The 13,950-nt window shown below is 46.8% G+C and overlaps 1 long non-coding RNA gene and 3 other non-coding genes across 7 annotated transcripts; all 4 read left to right on the top strand.

Annotated features, from left to right (window-relative positions):
- The first annotated feature begins 431 nt into the window (after positions 1-431).
- LOC117345772 lies at positions 432-13,478 on the top strand. 4 transcript variants are annotated; one of them, XR_004536505.1, is made up of 7 exons: positions 463-487; positions 1,658-1,738; positions 2,480-2,583; positions 4,010-4,151; positions 4,553-4,697; positions 5,893-5,994; positions 12,638-13,478. It is a non-coding gene; the product is annotated as an uncharacterized LOC117345772 (long non-coding RNA). The 4 variants fall into 4 exon arrangements; XR_004536504.1 differs by lacking the exon at positions 1,658-1,738 and having other exon boundaries at positions 452-487; XR_004536506.1 differs by lacking the exon at positions 2,480-2,583 and having other exon boundaries at positions 452-487.
- On the top strand, positions 3,843-3,934 carry LOC117345904. Its single transcript, XR_004536529.1, has one exon. It is a non-coding gene; the product is annotated as a small nucleolar SNORD12/SNORD106 (small nucleolar RNA).
- Positions 4,384-4,476, top strand: LOC117345906. The gene has a single exon (XR_004536530.1). It is a non-coding gene; the product is annotated as a small nucleolar SNORD12/SNORD106 (small nucleolar RNA).
- LOC117345907 lies at positions 5,729-5,822 on the top strand. The gene has a single exon (XR_004536531.1). It is a non-coding gene; the product is annotated as a small nucleolar SNORD12/SNORD106 (small nucleolar RNA).
- Positions 13,479-13,950: the final 472 nt, after the last annotated feature.

Below are 13,950 nucleotides of genomic sequence, written 5' to 3'. Positions count from 1 at the left end.
CTGCAGTAGGTATTGAACCCTGGTCCCTTGGTTTTCAGCCTGCTGCTCTAACCAGTTATACAGATGGGTTCAGAGCCTAAGTTTTGTACCTGGAGCAGTAAGAAGGTTAATTGGCTTGCCTAGGATCATAAGGAGCTGCAGTAGGTATTGAACCCTGGTTTTCAGCCTGTTGCTCTAACCAGTTATACATATTCTGCTTCTAAACAACAAAACCAAGCAAAAAAAAAAATACTGAAGATTAACACACATTGTAAAGATGAAAAATAAATGCCATTCCCCCCAAAATCATCGATAAGAACATTTTGCATTATTAGTACTAAATTCTGCTGGCATGACGTAAAGCGACGTGCCGACGTATAATTAGCTGATTATTGCGCAAACGCAGTAGGAAGAGAGCGCATTGCGCATGGGCGCTTCTCCCTTTAAATGATCGTGCGTCGGGCCGCGCGTTCCTTTTTTCGAAGCGCTGCTGGGAGAGTGGAGGATGGTGAGTGACTTATCTTTTATCTATCCGCTTCCATCCGTAATGATAAAATAAATTAATGGGTTCTCTTGTGTGTTCAGTATCAAGTATACCTTAGTGGTTATATAATTAAGAGGTTTTTTTTTTTGGGGGGGGAGGTTTCGGGGGTTCTTTAAGAAACTGTCCGTTCTTGAGCGCTTACTCTTGGGCCTGGTCTCGTGCTGATCTACCGTCGCCCTAATTCTAAGTGGGATTAAGGCCCTATTATGGGATTCGCATTCTTTTACTTTTTTGCAAACGGGAGCGACGTGAATGTGCCATATAGTGAGCCAAGTTTTTCTACTTTTGGAATAGAAACGTTCGGGTTTTAGTCCCAAAAAGTAAACCTCACAGGAAATGTTCTCTAATTCTGAGTTTGGCTGGTTAGGATAAATTTGGATGCATGCCTTATTTTAATCATGGGGGTGAAAAATCGAGGCAGCTCTTCTGGAAAGAGGAGGGGAACTTTGAATGTTGACATAGTGTTTTGGGAGAACTAGCTCTGGTGCAGGGACCTCGCAGTGCATGCACATAGATCTCATGCATATTCATTGCGGAAATCCTGAAAACCCGATTGGATTGCGGCCCTCAAGGAGGGACTTTGAGACCCCTGCTTTGGTGCGTTAGGGCAAGAACAAGTCATTGCTCACCAAGGATGAGTATTGTTAGGGTTGCCATCTGTCCGGATTTATCCGTGTGGCGACGGTTTCCTGGATTGGGAGGGAGCTGGGCCCTGTTTATGACTCACTCCAGCCCCTAAAGCAGGGGTGTTAAAGTCCCTCCTCAAGGGCTGCAATCCAGTCAGGTTTTCAGATTTCCCCAATGAATATGCATGAGAATTATTAGCATACAATGAAAGCAGTGCATGCAAATAGATCTCATGAATATTCATTGGGGAAATCCTGAAAACTCGACTGGATTACGGCCCTCGAGGAGGGACTTTGAACATCCCTGCCCTAAAGCCTCACTGCATTGCTTCTGCTGCAGAAAGGCTTCCAGGGCAGGCCTTTTAATGTTTCTAATTCTACCCCCAAATTTGTTGCAGTACCAGACTGCTTGGGAGATAAGTCTTCAGTGCAGCTCGCCCCAACTTGTACTATGCAGTGCTTGACGTGGTGACTTTTTTTTTCCTCATGCTTCTGTCTATTGCTGCAGAAGTTCCCGAAACTGGGCTTCTACTGCAGGGTTTGCTCCAGGGAGGGAGACATGAACACCTAGAAAATCAGCATAAAGAGGGTAAGAATAGAGAACCAGCATGGAGTGGAGAAGATATAAGCAGCATGGTGGGGGGGGGGGCCTGAAGAATCGAATAGTAACATTGGAAGACTGGATAAGCTGCATGGGAGGTGGGAGTGTAGAAGTGGCTGAAAAAAACTGCTCTGGAAATGAGCAGAGGGCTGAAAAAGCAGCTTCCTGAGAGGGAAAACTGGAGAAGCACTATGGCAAGGATGTCCTGGATAAGGGAGCCTGGATCAGGGTAGTGCTGGATGAGAGGGAGGAGAGAGACAAACAGGACATGACAAAACTGGATGGTAAAGGGGCGAGGGAAACAGCACTGGGGACAGTACTATGTAGAGAGGGAGAAAGGCAGTGGTGGATTGGGGGAAAGAGATGTGTAATACAGTATGGAGAGGATATGGGGTAATACTGCATGGGCAAGAGGGGGACAACTCATTACTCAAAACTAACTAACATGCTTTTTAGAAAAAGGGTGAAGATTTTGCTATATGAGCGCATTTTTGGTTCAAGCTCTGAGAATGTCTGAATTTTTATATTTTGCTTGTAATGCTGACCTGTTTTAGTGTAGGTTGTATGTTATTTTGTTCCTCGCCTAGATTTGTGGACAGGTGGGTTATAAATAATTTTAAATAAATTAAAAGAAAAGCAAAGGGGCAATAATGGATGGTTGGGAGGTAGTTAACATACCTCTGGATTTTCTTGGACATGTCTTTTTTTATATATTTTTTTTCTTTTCAGAACTGTCCAAGTGTTGGATGTTTTCCTGGACTGAGGGGGGAGTTTGTTTGGGGTTTTGGATTCGCTTCTCTTTAGTCCCTCCACCCTGGAGTTGCTAGAGTCGGGTATGGCTCTCCCCTCTCCCCACCTACCTTTCTGCCGTTTCAATCTTCAGACAGCATCAGTGGCAGGCTGAAGGCAGCAGAGAGAGAGGAGCACTCATGAGACGGGAAGAGGTTGGAAGGAGAGAGAGGCACCAGTGGGGAAGGGGGTTAGCAGGGGAGAAAGCGAGAACCTCTAAAAGGGTACAGATGATGGGAAGTGGGACTAAGGAAATGGGTGAAAGGTGGAGAATGGGCAAGGCGGGGGTTCAAATATGGTAACACTAGGCATGGATTGTTTTTTAAAATATGAAAAAAAAATAATTGATTTAAATCCTTTCCCAGTAGTCGTACTAAAGATGAGAAACTCTGTAGGCATAGTAGGTTCTGATTTTACTTATTCCAAGCCATGCAGTAAGTCTGATAGGCAGCCATTTAGAAAGCAGCTCTGCAGGGGGCAGGAGCATAGGAAGATCGTTCCTCTGCCAATTCGCCGCTAGACCACCAGCAAGTTTAAAGGCAGTTTATACTACCCCCTTTTGCCCTTTCCAACTTTGCCACCACTGTGGTGTAAACAAAAAAATACTTTTTCTCTTTTATGGCCTAGTCATGCTCGCTGTTAACACCAGCTCTGGCAGGATACATATTTCAAATCTAACATATTGTAATCCCAAAATCAAAAATAAAATTATTTATTCTACCTCCTGTTGTCTTATTTTATTATTCAAATCATGTTGATTGCAGGCTCTGGTTTCTATTTGGCTTCTGTTAACTCGCTCGCCAGGATCTCCTGTCCATTGGATGTTTTATTCTTTCTCTATGCTTACCACCATCCATCTGCTATCACTGCACCCTTCCACTGCCATATCTGTTTTTCAATCCCACCATCTACCATTTCTCTCGCTGCCTACCTTAAATCTCTCTATTCCCCTCCATGCAGCATCTCTCCCTTCCTCTCCTCCAGTATCATGTACATTTCTTTTGCTCTCCCCATACACCATCTCGCCCTGTCCGCCACCCTATGTCCAACATGTCGCTCTCTCGCCATGCATGTCTCCTGGCCCCCCCATCTGCAGGATTTCTCCTTCTCATCCCTACCACTTTGTTGCGTCAGTCCAATAATTCTTCCTCTCACTCCATGTAGGTGCTTTGATGCCTTTCATAATCTGGTGCTGCTGCTGCTTTCTGTATTTGAGTGGGAACTTTAGGTATTAAACGTTTGAGTGTTTGAGGGGGGCAGCAAAGGGATGTATTTAATTGAAATGATTCTTATATAAACTTTTGCTGATGTAAGTGATGACTAATCTTTTTTCCCCATCAGATCGATAATGTTGATCTGTATCACTGCTTTAGCCAGAAATTCTGATACATCAGCAGAAACGTAAAATTATTCCTCCTTAAATGTGTTCTTGGTGATTCTAAACCTTTTTTTCTTGGCTCTTCTTTCAAGGCAAACAAGTCCACTACCTGTACCCACAGTACATGGGGCTCTTCAAAAGGTATAATCCAACATAATGTGGCTCTCAAATGCAGTGACCTGAGGAAAACTGGGTGATAGTCTTTGGGCTTAATGGAACCTTGGAACACTTAAAGTAAGATGTTTTGTTTTTTGTAACTTAGTCTAACACATTGGAATTACCTCATTTTGCTCACCTTAAGTGTGGCTTGTAGCATGTCTCTTCTTTTATAAGATGTAACAGTTGGACTCTGAATTTTGCAGGATGAAATTGTAGAGCTAGAATGTCATGAATCTTGGTATACCTTTTTTGTTCTGCATCTGTGGCTAAACAGATTTTCTACCAGCTTATGAAATATGTAACTTTTGCTGATGTATGTGATGACTAAACCTTTTTTCCCCAGCAGATCGATAATGTTGATCTGTATCAATGCTTTAGCCAGAAATTCTGATACATCAGCAGAAACTTAAAATTATTCCTCCTTAAATGTGTTCTTGGTGGTTCTAAACCTATTTTTCTTGGCTTTTTTTTTCAAGGCAAACAAGTCCACTACCTGTTCCCACAGTACATGGGAGCTCTTCAAAAGGTATAATCCAATATAATGTAGCTCTCAAATGCAGTGACCTGAGGGAAACTGGGTGATACAGCCTTTGGGCCTAATGGAACCTTGGAACAACTAAAGTAAGACTTTTTTTTTTTTTTTTTAACTTAGTCTAACATATTGGAATTACCTCATTATTTTGCTCACCTTAAGTGTGGTGTTGGTAGCATGTCTCTTTTATAAGATGTCAACAATACACTTTCACAAAAATCCATTTAAGTGTATTGTTGACTATCAGTGGTTTTCACATATCCGAGTCATTTTTGCTATATTCTTTTATAAGATGTAACAGTTGGACTCTGCATTTTGCAGGGTGAAATTGTAGAGCCTGAATGTCATGAATCTTGGTATCAAAAGTATAGCAAAGAGGCAAGAGAGATGTCTGGAGCCAACCTTAAGATACTTTTATTCACAATAACATATAAGAGGACTCATCAAAAGGTCTTTAAAACGACCATTTGAAGTCCCAGATGAATGGAATCTTAGGAAAGTCCCAACCAGGATCCGGGTTTCGGCAAACAATCTTGCCTTCTTTAGGGGTCAATGTGCATATAGTCGTCTCTGTGTCTTAATGGAAAGCTGCAAAAAAAGTTATTAAAAATGAATGAGGGATCTGCACAAAAATAAACCAAATAGACAGACTGAAGTATGTGCAGGCCTACAGTTTCAAAACAAAAATGCCAATACAGGAGGCCTGCACATACTTCAGTCTGTCGATATTTGGTTTATTTTTATGCAGATCCCTCATTCATTTTTAATCACTTTTTTTGCAGCTTTCCATTAAGACATACAAGATCTTCTATATGCACGTTGACCCCTGAAGAAGGCAAGTTTATTTGCCAAAACCCAGATGCTGGTTGGGACTTTCCTGGATTAATCATCTGGGACTTCAAACGGTCTTTTTAAAGACCTTTGGACTTTTGAGTCCTCATGTTATTGTGAATGTGTCTTGGGTATCTCTCGCCTCTTTGCTGTACTTTGGTGCTTTTGTCGAGGCCAGCCCCCTTCTTTCTCTGTTCTATTGTATTTTATAAATCTTGGTATACCTTATTTTTGTTCTGCATCTGTGGCTAAACAGATTTTCTGCTAGTTTCTGAAATGTGCAACGTTTGCTGATGTATGTGATGACTAAACCTTTTTTCCCCAGCAGATCGACCATGTTGAATAATCATGCTGTTAGCCAGTTGGAATCTGATAACATCAGCAAAATTCATTTAGTGTAATTTTGCTTTTAATGTAACCTTCTTAACACTAAGTCACTTCTGTCTTTCTAAGGTCAATACATGTGAGGTGTTGCCTTCTCCCCTACAGAGGTGGTTTGAATTTCCTCCTGTGAATGTGAACAAGGCAATAAGATGACGATCAGCTTGGAATATGGTAAGTGTATTAAAAAGCTTAGACTGTAAAATCACTCCTCTCCCCATGAAATATCTCGTTTTCTGTGCTGCGGTAGTTATTGTTCATTTTTACAGTCTCTTGTATGGAATTCTACTGGAAGCATAGCTTCCCATGCTTTTTTGCAGTGTGCTGCCCCTTCTGTGATCAGGATAAGATTTCAGGAAGATTTGTCTTTGAAAATGCTTCAAGTATAAGCTTTTATATTTTTAGGTAGGAACATATTCCCAATTTAAGGCAAGCTTTGACTCTTTAGCAACTTTTCCCCACACCTAGCAGATCAACAGTGATTGTGGCATGCATCCCATGCAAACTGATGGAATGGCATGCTTCTGGCCTTACAGGTGTTCATTCTAGGTCAGTGATCTCAAACTCGCGACCCGGGGGCCACATGCGACCTGCCAGGTACTATTTTGAGGCCCTCGGTATGTTTATCATAATTACAAAAGTAAAATAAAATAGTTTCTTGATCATATGTCTCTTTAGCTATAAATGACAACATTATTATTAAGACTTAGCCAAAAAGAAAGATTTATAAACTATAAAGAGTTCTACCTCATGCAAAATTGTCATTCTTTAGCACTCTCCAGACCAGTAGAGGTTAATCTTTACAAATGGTATATATCCAATCATGACCAGCAAGTGGAGACTAAAAACAAAACTGTGGGATAGTATATAATATACTCCCTTCTCTATTTACCTCAGTCTTCTTTCAGTCTCCAGCAGGTGTTGAGTGATCTGTACCCATCTCCCTTGGTAGGGCTGTTGGAATTTGTTTAGGGGGTTTCTAGTCCCTGTTTTTGGCCGGACGGAGCTTGGGCGGGCCCTGTTTGGGGGTCCGTCCGACTTCGGGGGTGTCAAACCCGGCGGGTCTCGAGCGGGGTCCCTCCCCCCACTTCCCCACATTTTTTTAGAGGAGCCTCAGCAGTAAGCCTTGCCCCCTAAATCAAGCAAGGCATATTGCTTCGAGAGCCTGTGGAGTCTGTTCTATAAAAAAAAAAATCCTGAGGTAGTGCCGGTCTGCAGGGTTGCTTCCCTGTCAGTTTACTGTTTTTTACAGTATTTTTTCATCTAACTGGCACTTTGTTTCTAGCTAGGTCGCGTATGGAGCAATTGTGCCCTTCTCCGGGGGAGTGGGACACACTTCTGGACTGAACTCGGTAGTTTGGACCGGTGAGGTGGTGGAGCTCTGTTGGCAGCGGCTGCAGGCGCCCAGAGCTTCCCGCCGATGGTGCCTCGCGAGTCGGCTGGGAGCAGTGGGGAAGCCTGGTCTTCCCCAACCGCCCACGGAGGGATTTCTGAAGGATTCCCTCTCAGCTGATTTTTTTTGACAGCTGATGCCGACTTACCTGTTTTAGAGGCTGGGACTGTTCAGGCTTCTCAGCCGCTACAGGCTATGGAGGGAGCATTTTTGGCGGGAAAGTCGCCATTTTCACAGTCTGGCCCCTCCATTTTGTCTTCCACCTCAGGTGACCTTCCCCCTGTATTGGAAGGGAGTCCCTTGGGACCCCCGGGGGGTTTTTTCCCCTGATTTATTTTTTTTCTTTGTGCAGAGTCTATTTTCAGGTGGCTGGGGGTCCCGGATGCGCCCAGGGGGTTTCGGGGAGTGGGGTTTCCTCCGCGCTCCCTGCGGCTTTGCCTCTCTCGTCTGTTGTGGCGTCCCCTCCTCCTCCTCCCTCGTCCAAGCGTCCGCGGGTGTCTTGGGACGAGGATTTATGGTCTGAGGAGCGTGTCGGTCTGGATGAGGACCTGGACCCTTTTGAGGATTTCCAGGACCCTCTCGAGGGGACGGTCGCTGGTGGCGGGTTGTCGGGTTTCCCGTCCTCCGGCGAAGAGGCGTCCGTGGTGCGCCTTTTTCAGAGAGATGAGCTACCGGACCTGATTCAACAGGTTTCTTCGGTGTTGCATTTTGAGGATGCGCTGCCGGAGACTCCGCGTGTGGGGGACCCTCTGTTTCGGGGGATCCGTATCGTTTCCCGCTCTTTTCCCATGCATCAGGATATTCGGGATATTGTACTGGTGCAGTTTTGTTTGGCGCGCGTCATGGCTCGTTTGTATCCCATCCCAGAGGGGGATCGGGCTACTTTAACGTCGCCAGTCATAGACGCGGTGGTCTCGGCGATTTCTAAGCGGCATACCGTGCCTGTTGAGGGCGGTTCTGCCTTGCGGGACTCTGAGGAGCGCAAGTTGGAGAACATTCTTAAGCAAAATTTTCAGGTCTCTGCCTTTGGGGTCCAGGCGGCTATTTGTGGGGGGCTGGTGGCTCGCACCGTGTTTCGGTGGGCTGAGCGTGTCCTGGATCGGGAGTCTGATGACTGGTCTTTGGTGGATCGGGAGGTGGCGAAGATTGAGATGGCTGCCTCGTTCCTCTCGGATGCTCTTTATGACTTGGTGCGGATCTCGGCTAAGTCTATGGCCTTTGGCGTGGCCGCGCGGCGTATTTTGTGGCTTCGCGCTTGGTCGGCGGATGCTGCGTCCAAAGCTAAACTTACTACATTTCCCTTCTGGGGGTCTTTTTTGTTTGGGGAGGAATTAGATAAGTTGCTTCAGACTCTGACGGACTCAAAGGTGCACCGTCTGCCTGAGGACCTTGCCCGCCCGGAGTCTCGGGGTGGAACTGCCCGGGGGCGTTTGCGGGAGTTCCGCAAGTATCGCCCTGGGCGTGGGGCTGCTTCTTTCCTGGCTCCAGGGTTTTCCCGGGGTCGGTTTTTTTCCAGCGCATGCAGCCCTTTCGGGGGGCAGGGAATCCCTCCGCCGGTTCCCCCACTTCCCGTCCTGCACAATGACTCCTTGCCGGCGCCCCCTTTGGTTCCGGTGGGGGCCCGGCTGTGCAAATTTTTTCCCAACTGGACCGAGATCATGTCGGATCAGTGGGTCCTGGAGGTGGTGCGGGACAGTTATGCCCTGGAGTTCGCCCGCTCTCTGCCGGACCTTTTCCTAGCCTCTCCATGTCAGGCTCCTTGGAAGACGCAGGCTTTTCGCCAGACCCTTCAGCGCTTGCTAGATCTCAAGGCAGTTGTTCCATTGCTCCCTCCGGAGTGGGGCACCGGCAGGTACTCAATTTACTTTGTGGTGCCCAAGAAGGAGGGGACTTTTCAGCCCATCCTGGATTTGAAGGGGGTCAACAGGGCTCTCAAGATTCCCTCTTTTCGCATGGAAACTCTGCAGTCGTTCATTCTGGCGGTTCAGCCGGGGTAGTTTCTCACTTCTCTCGATCTGACAGAGGCCTATTTGCATGTTCCCATTCGGGCCTCTCTTCAGCGCTTCCTTCGCTTTGCGATCTTGGGTCGGCACTATCAGTTCTGTGCGCTTCCCTTTGGTCTGGCCTCGGCTCCCCGGACGTTCACCAAGGTGATGATGGTCGTCGCGGCGGCCTTGCTGGTGCACCCCTGGTTGATTCGGGCAAAGTCGTTGCAGGAGAGCTCCCGGGTTACGACTCGGGTGGTGAAGTTTCTCCGGTCGCTGGGCTGGGTGGTCAACCTTTCCAAGAGTCGGTTGGTCCTGGCTCAGTGTCTGGAGTACCTTGGGGTTCTGTTAGACACCTCCTTGGGGAAGGTCTTCCTTCCAGAGGCCCAGGTAAGCAAATTGCAATCTCAGATTCGCCTTCTTTTGGCGTCCCGGTGTCCTCGGGCGCGAGATTTCCTCCAAGTCTTGGGATCGAAGGCGGCGTCCCTGGATGTGGTGAGGTGGGCGCGGGCCCACATGCGTCCTCTTCAGTATGCTCTGCTCCGGAGATGGTCACCCCAGAGGCACGGTTTGGATGTTCCTGTCCCCCTGCGTGGCGTGGCGCGCTGCAGTCTGCATTGGTGGCTCCGGACCCCTCACCTGGTTCAAGGGGTGGGTCTGGATCTCCCGCAGTGGACGGTGCTCCTTACGGATGCGAGTCTCTTCGGTTGGAGGGCTCAATGTTTGGGTCACTCAGCTCAGGGCACCTGGTCCACGGAAGAGGCCTCCTGGTCGATCAACGTGTTGGAGACCAGAGCGGTCCGTCTGGCGCTGTTAGCTTTCCGCTCCCTTTTGTTGGGCAAGTCGGTCAGAGTCCTGTCGGACAATGCCACGGCGGTGGCTTATGTCAATCGTCAGGGGGGCACCAAGAGCATTCAGGTGGCGCAGGAGGCGGCTCGGCTCATGATTTGGGCGGAGTCCCATCTTCTGGACCTCTCGGCCTCTCACATTGCCAGGGTAGAAAATGTTCAGGCGGGCTTCCTCAGTCGTCACTTCTTGGATCCAGGAGAGTGGTGTCTCGGCTCCGTGGCTTTTCAGTTGATAGTGCAGGCTTGGGGGCGGCCCCTGCTGGACCTGATGGCCACGAGTGGCAACGCCAAAGTGCCCCACTTTTTCAGTCGTCGAAAGGACAGTCTGGCCAAGGGTCTGGATGCTCTGGTCCAACCATGGCCAACAGAGGGGCTGTGTATGTGTTCCCTCCTTGGCCATTAGTGGGCAGAGTACTTCTTCGCATTGTTCACCATCCGGTTCTGGTGGCTCCGGATTGGCCTCGACGTCCGTGGTACGTGGATCTGGTGAGGCATCTGGTGGCGGATCTTCTTCCTCTGCCTCTCTTGGACGATCTTCTGACACAGGGTCCCATTCCCATGTTCGACCCGTCTCCCTTCTGTCTTACGGCTTGGCTCTTGAAAGGGGTCGCCTTAGTAAGAAGGGATATTCAGATAAGGTGATCTCTACGCTCTTGGGGTCCCAGAGGCTTTCTACCTCTCGGGCTTATGTGCAGGTTTGGCGTCTCTTTGAGGGGTGGTGCCGGGCGCGGGGAGTGGTCTCTTTTCGCGCTTCCCTGCCTACCATTCTAGAGTTCTTGCAGGATGGCCTGGATAGAGGCCTGGCTTGGTCTTCTCTCCGGGTTCAACTCGCGGCCCTGTCGGCTTTTCGAGGGTTGGTGACAGGTCAGCGTTTGTCGGCCATTCCTGATGTGATTCGCTTTTTGCGGGCGGCCAAGTTGCTCAGGCCTACCATACAGCCCTCTGTTCCATCTTGGGATCTCGATCTGGTTCTCTCTGTTTTGGGGCGCCCACCTTTCGAGCCGTTGGATGGCTGCTCTTTGAAGGACCTTACTCTGAAAGTGGTCTTTTTGGTGGCCATTACTTCCGCTAGGTGTATTTCTGAGCTACAGGCTTTCTCTTGTAGGGCTCCCTTCTTGGAGTTTTCTAGGGAGCGGGTTGTCTTGCGGCTTGTTCCTTCCTTTCTGCCAAAAGTAGTTTTTTCCTTTTCATGTCAATCAATCGGTGGTCCTCCCAGTCTTGGGTAGTCGGGAGGGCTCTTCTGAGCAACGGCAGCTGCGCAAGTTGGATGTCGGTCGGGTCCTTCGCTCTTATGTGCAGCGGACCCAGGAAGTCCGGAAATCCGATCATCTCTTTGTCCTTCTGGCGGGTCCTCGTCGGGGGGCTGGCGCTTCTAAGGCTACTATTGCGCGCTGGATCAAGGAGACGATTGCTTCCGCTTATCTTCTGAGACAGAAGCCCGTTCCGGAGTTTCTCAAGGCTCATTCCACTCGGGGTCAGGCAGCTTCTTGGGCTGAGTCGTCGCTCTTGCCTCCAGTGGATATTTGTAAGGCTGCAGTTTGGTCCTCCTTGCATTCCTTTGTTAAACATTATCGGGTACATGTTCAGGCGCGTCGGGACGCGGTGTTCGGTGAGCGTGTTCTGGTATCGGCCCTGCGGGGGTCCCGCCCATGAGAGGGACTGCTTTGGTACGTCCCATTTGTAAAGATTAACCTCTACTGGTCTGGAGAGTGCTAAAGAAGGAGAAATTAGGTTCTTACCTGCTAATTTACTTTCTTTTAGCTTCTCCAGACTAGTAGAGGTCCCCACCCTGTCTGTTGTTGTTGTTGGGGCTGTTTCGCGGGCAGTTTTTGTTTTTTGCTGCGGTTTTCTAGTATTTTTCTAGGGCCAGGGAGAATTAAAGAACAGCGGCTGTGGCTCGGCTGGCTTAGCTGGCGAGCTGTTGGGGGCATTTTCCTTCTGGTATTTCTCCTCTGCATTTTCCAACAGTATTTGGGTATGTTAGTTGTTACTCCTGTTCGGAGTATTGTTTTCTTTCTGTTTTCCAGTTCTTGGTTCTGCTTGGCTATTCGGCAGACTGAGGTAAATAGAGAAGGGAGTATATTGTATACTGTCCCACAGTTTTGTTTTCAGTCTCCACCTGCTGGTCATGATTGGATATATACCCATTTGTAAAGATTAACCTCTACTGGTCTGGAGAAGCTAAAAGAAAGTAAATTAGCAGGTAAGAACCTAATTTCTTCTTTCTTTAATAAGACATTAACTATTTTGTTCTGAGGCCCTCCCAAGTACCTAGAAATCCAAAATGTGGCCCTGCAAAGGGTTTAAGTTTGAGACCACTGTTCCAGGTATATTGTAAAGCGGGCAGGAGCACAGCGTTATTTTGTAGCTTCCAGATAAATTCCTCCTACCCATACATTGAGCTGTAATTTTACTTCAAAAGATTTATTGCTATGCCAGTAGGTAATGAGTATTGTTGGAGGGAAATTTCTCAATACAGACCTTTAGACTGGCCCAACTGTTGCTGCTAATTGTTGTGTGACCTTGGAAGTGTTTATCTCGGAGGCTTGCATTACCAGTGCTGTTCTCATTTCATTTCTCTGTGATTGCAGGTACTACTATGTCTACACGCAAGTGTGTGAACAATCCAAATGTTTTCTGTTACATTTGTGGAAATTATACAGAGCTTAAGCAAGAACGGATACAACAGACTTTGTGAAAAAAGCTTGCTATGCCTATTTTAAAGTGAAACTTGGTGACCAGGAGAAGGCATGGGTGCCACAAAGTTTGCCGCTCTTGTGTTGAAAGGTTAAGATTGTGAACAAAAGGAAAGACAGTGCATGCCATTTGCAATTCCTATGTGAGCCTAAAGACCACTTTAATGATTGTTTAGTTAATGTTCAGGGGTGCAATTAAAAACAAACAAACAAACCAAAAACACCAAATTGTATATCCAAGCATTCCTTCAGCCATTAGGCCAGTTCCACATGGCGAAGACATGCTCTTTCTACAGCTGTTTTAGAGAACCTGGCAGAAGATGATGTTGAAAGTGAACTTGACACAATCACCAAAGATGATACTGATGTGTACCAGCCTGAATACAACAGTTCTCTCAGAGTGAACTTAATGATCTAGTACGTGATTTGAATTTGCCTAAGGAATCTGCTGAACTACTTGGATCCCAGCTTAGAAAAATCTCTGGTGAGAAGATTTACTTTTATCAGTCTGGTCCTCTTATTTAGATACTTTACCTCCTAGTCAAATTGTCAATAGATTACAGAAGCCAGCGGTACCCTTGTTGCCTGTTTGAGGGATTTCCAGTGGGGTAGTTTGACCCAAACCTGGACTCTGATAGTCTGTCTTTATTCTAATGGTTAGATATTGCTATGTTTTGTATTGGAAACTGTTATATGTGCTTATTTGTTTCTTGTATTTTTCTAATAAACTGTTTTGGAAAAAAAAAGTAAGAATCTTCTGGAATCAGGAACAACACATGGTACAGACACAGAGAAAAAGAACTAGTTCCTTTATTTTCACATTTACTGCAATAACAAATGAGTTAATGCACTTCTTCTATAGCACTGAACATGATCCTACTCGGTGGGAACTTTTTATAGACTCATCAAAGGGGAGCCTCAAAGGTGTGTTACTACATAAGTGGCCCATTCAGTTCAAATAAAGACATTTGAGAACATGGAGCTACTTTTTTAACAAGTATCCAGTATGAGGAGCACAAATGGCTTATCTGCAGTGACTTCAAAGTTATAGGAATACTATTAGGACAAGCTGGGTTCACAAAAATGCCTTGTTTTCTATGTGAATGGGACAGTTGGGCAGAGCAAAGACACTGGAGTATACTTTGTGATCCTTGCTTTTTATGTTGGATTATACCTTTTTTGAAAAGCCCTGGTGGTCTAGGTCTAGT

The sequence above is a fragment of the Geotrypetes seraphini genome, chromosome 11, assembly GCF_902459505.1.
Source record: "Geotrypetes seraphini chromosome 11, aGeoSer1.1, whole genome shotgun sequence".
Taxonomy (NCBI): domain Eukaryota; kingdom Metazoa; phylum Chordata; class Amphibia; order Gymnophiona; family Dermophiidae; genus Geotrypetes; species Geotrypetes seraphini.
The sequence above is the reverse complement of the archived record's forward strand: the minus strand, read 5'-3'. Positions and strand labels throughout refer to the sequence as shown.